The sequence below is a fragment of the Hibiscus syriacus genome, unplaced genomic scaffold (assembly GCF_006381635.1).
Source record: "Hibiscus syriacus cultivar Baekdansim isolate YM2019G1 unplaced genomic scaffold, ASM638163v2 tig00000991_pilon, whole genome shotgun sequence".
NCBI classification, from domain to species: Eukaryota; Viridiplantae; Streptophyta; class Magnoliopsida; order Malvales; family Malvaceae; genus Hibiscus; species Hibiscus syriacus.
The window spans coordinates 1,777,459-1,785,613 of NW_024061840.1; the positions used below are offsets into that span (position 1 = coordinate 1,777,459).

Below are 8,155 nucleotides of genomic sequence, written 5' to 3' on the forward strand. Positions count from 1 at the left end.
CTATTGCTTATAATAATTTTTTGTGTATTTTTTAAAATTTAATAATGTTATAAATTAAAATAAATTTTATGTTATAAAATTTCTTATCAATTTTATTATTTTATATTTACATAATTAACATGTTAAATTTATGCAATGATTTTTTTTAAAATTATAGTTTAATTTAATAGCTATTTGTTTATTTTATTTTAAAAATTAGATACAATATAAATTTTTACTTTCCATTTATATTAATCAAATATGTTTTATAATTTTTAAAAAATTAAAAATGAAAAATATTTTTTGAAAATAAAAACAGAAAATAAAAATAAAAAATATTTTCTAGAACGATACGCATCCTAAGTTTTTTTTTAGATAACATGATTTATTTTCTAATAGAGATGTAAATTGGCGAATTAAAAGGTTGTGGTACACGTGAAAACTGATACTATAAATGAGCCTAAAATATTTTGCGGGAGCTGCAGCGAATCCAACCAACAGCAACGCAACGACTGGACCGGTAGCTGAAAGTAGTTGTCTTATTGTTATCGTGAATGAAAGATTCGTTTCTTCAAATTATTTTTCCTCAATTCTGAATCCTGGATTTTGATTTTCCCAGAGGGGAAAACTAAATGTCGTGGGATTCTACCTCATCTTCGTCTTCTCTTGATGACCGGCTTAAACCAAAATTCTGATCTCAGATCGGTTGGCCAACGGTTCGGTTTGTTGACACTCACTGAACCTAGTCGTGGACATGGCGATGAAGTTGCCAATGCATCGTTGAATCGGGAGAGAGACAACGGTGATGAAGAAGACGACCAATTAATCGTGGAGAATCAGGATATACTAGGCGACGAAAGGCCCTCTAGTTCTACCAGTAGTGGATATGCCGGCGAGAGAGGAAGTAGCAGTGCCACGAGCGAGTCTAGGATCGATGAAGCGAGTGAAATTGACGGTAATGAGATTCATGAAGTAAGGAACCATGGTTTCCTCCAAGGATTCTCCGATAATCAGGCCTCCCCTTGGGTTCCGGGTAAACGCTATGTTGATGAGGTTAGCCATTCCAGTTCTTTTTCCTTGTTGAACAAAAAAAAAATGGTTTAGCTTGTTTTTCGCCGAATTCAGCAAATTTAAAGTTGGGAATGTTTATGAGGTTTTGGAATTTGGACCAGTCGATAACGATTTTATTGTTTGAGTGTAAGAATTATTAGACTTTCATGATTTGATTTGGAAACAAAAAGAAAGAAGCAACTTCAAACAATCTTTGCTATATTACATCATGTTTAATTTAGGAATGAAGTGCAGGATGATGGTTCGATAGCATGGAGAAAGAGGAAGAAGCACTTCTTTATTTTGTGTAATTCTGGTAAACCGATATATTCCAGGTGAGTTAATGGTTCCTAAAAATGATAACACTTGAAGGTGCAAAATCTGCACAAATAAAATGAACGGCTTGCTAATGGATCCTACTTTAATTCTTTTGTACATTTCATTTCCAGATATGGAGATGAACACAAACTAGCTAGTTTCTCAGCTACATTACAAGCCATCATTTCCTTCATGGAGAATGGTATTGGCTGGATATAGCTTACTTGGTTTTTAGTAATGATTCCCGTGCTTATTCAGTGCAATTATTTGAGAAACTTGACCATTTTTATGTCAGTTTCATGGGGTTTTAACATTTCGGTAATTGCTTTTCAGGGGAGATAGTATCAAATTGATCAAGGCTGGGAAACACCAGGTATTGTTACATTTGCTATTTCTGGATTTGAAATTTATGTACTTTCTAATTTTCCAGCTCTGCAATCAGTTGTTATTAGACTACTTGCATTTGAAATACTTTCTCATCCATTTAATGATTAATCTTTTAAGTATTTCTTTGAATTGACTTTTCACATTTTTGAAATTGCATTATTTAGAAATAAACATTGAGGAACTGCAATTTAATTTCTGTTTCACAGTAGTATAATCAGCCTAGTTTCATTAAATGTGGTGGAACCTTAATCCTCAAAATAGTTTTGTATATTTGGCAAGACATGTCAACTAATTTTAAAAAGAAAAGTGAATGATGTGATAGCAGTTTGTTTGATATTGTTAGAAATAGACATGTTTACATGAAAAGTTTTGTTGTTGGCCTCATCAATAGAGCACAGCTTGCTTAAAAACAATCGATTTTTTGTATTCTTTTGGTATAGAATGCCTCAGCATAGAAGATTCTACTATAACCTTCCAGAGTCGAGCTTTACTTTTTATGAGTAATGTATGGGATAACATATTTGTTTGTTCAGGTGGTATTTCTTGTGAAGGGACCAATTTATTTAGTTTGCATCAGCTGCATTGAGGAGCCCTTAGAATCATTAAAAGCACAATTGGAGCTTATTTACGGTCAGGTAGCCCTTATAGTCTCCCTTGCAGATTTCTTCTTCTGGACAACTGATAAATTGGCTGCCACTGCATATTCTAGGCTTTCTAGTTTCCCTTGGTCAAAATATTTGGTCACCTTTCTTATTTGTTTATTAAGTCACCTGAAAGTATTTTTGTACTGTCTCAGTTTGATTGGTTGTGAAATGGATGCAGATGATACTTATATTAACAAAGTCCATAAATAGATGCTTCGAGAAGAATCCTAAGTTTGACATGACACCGTTGCTTAGAGGAACAGACGACGTTTTCTCTTCCCTCATCCACTCCTTTAGTTGGTACGTTGATAAATAATAATGTTGGATCATTTCTCTCCTTACCCTTCCCTTGTTCTGTCTTCCCTCATCCACTCCTCCAGGAGTTGTCAGGTTGTTTCATTGGGTTTTTCTTGTATGTTTAATGCTTTTGGATCTCTCCACTCCTCTTCTCACCCCCACTTGAGTTTTGACTTATATTTAGTCAATTGCAAGAAGTTTGGGCTTGTTTACAACTCTTGGGCTCCTGAAGAAGACGAGTCTCATTAGATCTTGTTTCTTCAATTGTGGTTTTGTTTTAGTTCATATGGCTGTAGGTGTTGCTTTTAATTTGCATTATGTTCTGTTGCGCTATTTTATTCCTACTGCTGGTGGTGTAATTAGAAGTAAGGTGATTAGACTGTGGCTTTGTATGAGGTTATATGAGGTTAAGGTGTTTGTTGTAATGGTGTTCATCACCATGAGAGGATATTCCGTGGTGTCTTTTGTATCGGGTATTATTATCAATAAAATTTGAGGTACTCTTTTCTTCCTTCCAATGTTCGTTAACATACTTTTAAGTATGTGAACGAATAAGAAGGGAGTTTTTAATGAGACCTCCAACTTCTATCAAAAAAAAAAAATATTGCTTCTGCATTCAGAACAGGATAATACATGTTTATGATTTTAGATTTATGTTACTTATATTATTGATGAGATGCGAGTTACAATATTCTTTTTCTTTCATGTTTTACCTGAATGGTTCCTTCTAAACTTCTTTTTTTCAGGAACCCAGCTACATTTGTTCATGCATACACTTGTCTTCCCCTTGCTTATGCAACAAGACAAGCTGTTGGTGCTATATTGCAAGATGTTGCTGATTCTGGGGTGCTATTTGTGATACTAATGTGTCAACACAAGGTAAAACTCCCTTTTGCTTTCTTTTTTCGTTCTTCTTTTGGCCTGAAAGTAAGGACATCAGTGTCTATTGTCATTCTACTTTCCAGTTCAACTCAAAGTTTACTGTTTAAAGAATTTTATTTACCTCAAGCTCAATTACAGGTTATCAGTCTTGTTGGTGCTCAAAAAGCCTCTCTTCATCCTGATGATCTGTTGCTACTTTCAACTTCGTGATGTCATCAGAGTCATTTAGGTTAGTAGAATCAATGTTAATCGACCTTTAATCCTCGTGTATTTTTTTAACTTTAGAGCATTTGAATGCATCTTCCTTCAGAAGACATGGGATTAGTGGTGTCTCTTTTGGCTTGGATAGTCGGTTTTATGTTGATTTCTAGCTAACATTGCTTTGGCAAATGAAGAACCTCAATCCTATTATATCTTAAGGGTTTCCTGTACCTATAGAACTCCAAATTGAATTGCCATTTAAGAAGGTTTTTGCACACTATTGGCAACTGACACATTTACTAGCTCTTTTGTTGTTTCTGCTGTCAGTTTATGAATGGTTTTATTAGCAATTGATTGGCAGAAATCAATATCTTGATAATCCAAAACTAAATAATTAAAACCTTATTTTTGTGTGGTCTTCTCTTCTTTCCTCTCCCTTGTTTTCTTTGTTTTTCTTCTTTTACAAAGATGTAGCGGACTTTAACGTGTATTTTTTGCGCTAATGATTTCATGGGCTCTTTGTTCTTATGAGATCTCATGCTTTATGCAGGACATCAGAATCATTCTCACCCATTTGCTTACCAAAATATAATCCTATGGCTTTTTTGTATGCCCACGTGCATTTTCTTGATGTGAGTGCACTTGACTCACAATAGGTTAATTTGATGCAACTTCTACTAGATACAATCCTTCATATTTTTATGATTACATTGATCATGCGAACAACACTCGATAACAAATCTACTTCCTTGTGGCAGGTTGATACATACTTGATACTGCTTACTACCAGCTCAGATGCCTTCTATCACCTTAAAGATTGCAGGTAAATTTTATTTTCCGTATTTCATCGTGATGGTAATGAACTTCAGTTATAACCTTAACAATTTCTTCATAATTGACTGCATATCTTGAGTCTGACCTTTGACCATCTGACAACATGGAAATGTACCCAGATTTAGCTCTCTATAGCTTACTGGTGAAAGCATTCTTTCTTTTGTCGAATGCTAAACATTTATTTTCTTCCTTATTAGACAATTAAGAAATTTGACTGAAATTTTATAGGATTCGCATAGAAAGGGTCCTCTTGAAGTCCAATGTTCTTAGTGAAGTTCAGAGGTCAATGATAGATGGTGGAATGCATGTTCAGGATTTGCCACTTGATCCATTGCCTCGATCAGGATCATCACCTCATCTAAGCCACCAAAGACTTCCAACTGATTCTCCTGATAGACTTCCAACAGATTCTCCTAAGAGATCTAGAGAACCATTTGTCGGCCTTGGTGGTCCTGCTGGACTTTGGCATTTCATTTACCGTAGTATATTTCTGGAGCAGTATATATCATCCGAGTTTTCACCACCAATTAACAGCCCCCAACAACAGAAAAGGTAAGAGTTTTGAATCTTGTACTGGTTCAATTGGAACTTCTTTCATGTGAATACTTGTTTCATTCACCGGGTCGGTAGGATAACTGGTTTTTGTTGTGCAGGTTATATAGAGCTTACCAAAGGCTGTATGCTTCCATGCATGATGAAGGAATTGGACCTCATAAAACTCAGTTTAGAAGAGATGAAATTATGGTAAGTCTCTTTCTGAGTCATTAACTTTGCTGACATTAGCAGAAAGTAACTTTGTTACAGTTTTGTCCTTTTGGTTTTGCTGTTTGAATCTTTTCAGCAATCAATACTTTCCCTTTATTAATGTTATGTGTATGGTTAATATAAAACAGTTGCTTATAAGTTTCAAGTTTCAACTGCACAGTTTTTATTTTACGGTCATGAAGTAAATGTTAGTTTTTTGTGTCAGTTTTACTCTGCTGGGTCGCACAAGATTTTGAACTCTATGCGGCATTTGATCCCCTTGCAGATAAGGTTTGCTTTTTTGCTTCTGCATATAATCAGCCTAATAACTGTTCTGACCCTCTAATATGCTGAAACTTGGCATTTAATCCCTCTACTTTAATTCTTACATAATTTGGTCTTTTACTTTTATAATATTATTACTAGATCCAAAATAATAACATCAAAAAGAGTATCATCAACAGGGATTAAATCACAGGTTTCAACATTGTAGTACTAAAACTATAATTAAACCTATAAAATCATTTATCTCGTTGACACTTGAAATCTGATAGTATTAACTACATACTGAATACCCCCCCTTTTTTTTGTATTTACTGTGGAAGAAGCTTTTAAAGTTTCATTAATGTAATGTTGTGCAGGCTGTAGCCATAAAGACATGCAGGAAGAAAGCCCCTTTTCATGGTAACACATGACGTGACATGTACTCTTTTTTCACTCATCATTCAAACTTAGTATTTGATCATACCCACAGTTAGCTGCCCAATTGTATGATTCAATGTCTAAAGATTTTCTTTTATCTTCTCATTGGTACTATGATAAGATAGTAAGAGAATTTTCTATATTATGTACTCCTCCTCCTTGTACTTTGTATGTACCAAAATAAGGTATTAGCTTCTCATTTGTATCCAAATCAACTAAATTTATTTTTTTAGTTGAATAATTCTTAAGGTGAAACGATATTTCACTTGGAACATCTTCAGTAGAAATTGTTTCGCGGTAAGCTGTTAACCTTCAATCCATTTATTTTTAAATGTGCTTTTAGTTTATAATTAAATAATTTTTTAAGATAAAATAACACTTCTCTTTTGACTATTGTTAGTCTTAGAGAATTAGAGTCGAGAGTTGAAGCAGGTGCAAGTCCAAAGACAAAAAAGGGTTTGTTTTTCTACAATGAAAATATACAAGTGGTTATAAAAAATTATAATTTTTTTAAAAGAAAAAAATCAAGAAATTTTTTAAATGATTAATTATATAAATTAACTAAAACCATTATAAATTAACCAAAACCAGAAATTTTTTAAGTGCTTTTGTGATTTGTTTATGAATTAACTAAAACCATTTATTATAAATTAACCATTATATAACATATGATATGAAAAAAACAATTTTAATTGATATGAACATATTGAAATTTTATAATACAAATACATAATTCATCAATATTTACAAAATTATATATAATATTTAAAGGTTTAGTTATGAATTGGTATCTAAAGTGTTGTATGGTTTTGACGATGATCTTTTTATTTAAAAGATATTTTTTGTACATAGGTAAGGGTTTGAATTTGTTCGGAATAAAAATGAGTTCGACATTGATCCCTTAAAATTAAATATGAATGAATGTTGAAAATATTATTTAAAAAAATCAAAAACTTTTTAAAAATAAATGAATTTTAATGTCAACATCTGAAATTATAAGGAAACGTATCGAGTTTAGAAATATGTTTACATTTGAAAATATTAATACTGTTATGGTGTTCAAAATTGATACCTAAGTGATTATGATTTATCTTAATAGTGAAATTTACAAATCTATGAAAATTTATGCATGGAAGAAAGATCTCGAATATTCAACATCTCTCGAAAAGTGGTGTGGCTTATTGACATAACTTCTGACAAGTTCATATGACCCATTAGAACTAAATGTTTCACGAGCTAACCGTATCCATTTAGCCTACCAGTTTATGAGTTATCATACTGACATCATGTTTGACACCAATTCCAAAACTCACGATAAAACCTTTTGATCAAAACGAGAAAATATGTACGACCTAGATAGAACCACTTCACCTTTGTTCATCTTCCTTCCATGTCTTTATGAAGAAATCACTTTTATCATCTATCACTATTAATTTCAATTCTTTATCCAAATTAGAAGTCATCGACGTGTAACCATAACAATTTATTCCATCTCATCAACAATTTCTCTTGTACAAAAATGTTCAAGAATTCTTTTTCAAGCGCAATAACAACCTTAAACTAACCTCTAAGATCGTTTGAATACGAAATATAATAATTTTTAGTCTTATTTATGAGTACAATTCAATAAATGTATTTTTAGATAGTTTTTGAATATCTGATTTCATAAATATTAGGGTAAGTTATACATTTAGTATTTAAACTATCAATTTTATTTTATTTTAGTACCTAAACTTTCATTTTTTTAAATCATACCTAAAGTTTAGTTTTTATTTTATTTTAGTATCCGGTCGTTAAAAATTTAACGCATTTAGTTATTAAATTATCAATTTTGATCTGATTTAGTGCCTAAACTTTCAATTTTTTTTCAAAAGTTAACGTCAAATTTTAAACGGAGGTACTAAAATGAAACAAAACTAAACTCTAGGTATAGTTTTGAAAAAATTGAAAGTTTATGTACTAAAACGGATCAAAACTGATAGTTTGATACTAAACGTGAAATTTACCCTAAAAATTTTTGGTTAACGCAAAAAGATTTTGGTGGCACTTTCGTAATTTAAAATAAGTCAAACTTCATAAACTTCAGAGATTATTATTACTACATTATTACAGTTTGT

The 8,155-nt window shown here is 32.1% G+C and overlaps 1 pseudogene; it reads left to right on the plus strand.

The window, feature by feature from the left end:
• The first annotated feature begins 452 nt into the window (after window positions 1–452).
• Window positions 453–5,999, plus strand: LOC120119017 (annotated as a pseudogene).
• Window positions 6,000–8,155: the final 2,156 nt, after the last annotated feature.